Below are 536 nucleotides of genomic sequence, written 5' to 3'. Positions count from 1 at the left end.
TTTGATTGATTGAATATAAACAACATGATAATCTGGCTCAGAAATGTTATAGCAGAGAGATAAAGAGGATGAAATATATATCAGATTAAGGCTAACTCAGGATTTGCTTACACTGACTGACAGAGACTACAGACTTCATAGTGTGTAAGAGATACGTGTGATACATCTTAAAATTTGAGAGTACATTATATGACTGTACAGCAAAGGCATCTCTTAGTTTTGACCCTGCAGTGGTCCATAGTGAGGGCTGACGAAGGTAACTAAAATAAAGCAGAGGGACATAAATAAATGATATATACTTGGGTCTCATTCTGAAAGCAGAATGATAAGGAAATTATTTGCAGAAATGATTTCAGCTCAGTGCAAGAAAGAATGATATTCTGCATTTTATAGGCAAGTTATATTCATTTCACTACTTTAATGCTCATAGAATTGAACGAAGGCAGTTTATTATTAATATTAAAATAAGAACTACATATTCAAATTCCACTTTAGGACTCTTATTTGGAAGACTTTTTCATTTCTGGCATGGGTTT

This window comes from Meleagris gallopavo, chromosome 1 (assembly GCF_000146605.3).
Source record: "Meleagris gallopavo isolate NT-WF06-2002-E0010 breed Aviagen turkey brand Nicholas breeding stock chromosome 1, Turkey_5.1, whole genome shotgun sequence".
Taxonomy (NCBI): domain Eukaryota; kingdom Metazoa; phylum Chordata; class Aves; order Galliformes; family Phasianidae; genus Meleagris; species Meleagris gallopavo.
The sequence above is the reverse complement of the archived record's forward strand: the minus strand, read 5'-3'. Positions refer to the sequence as shown.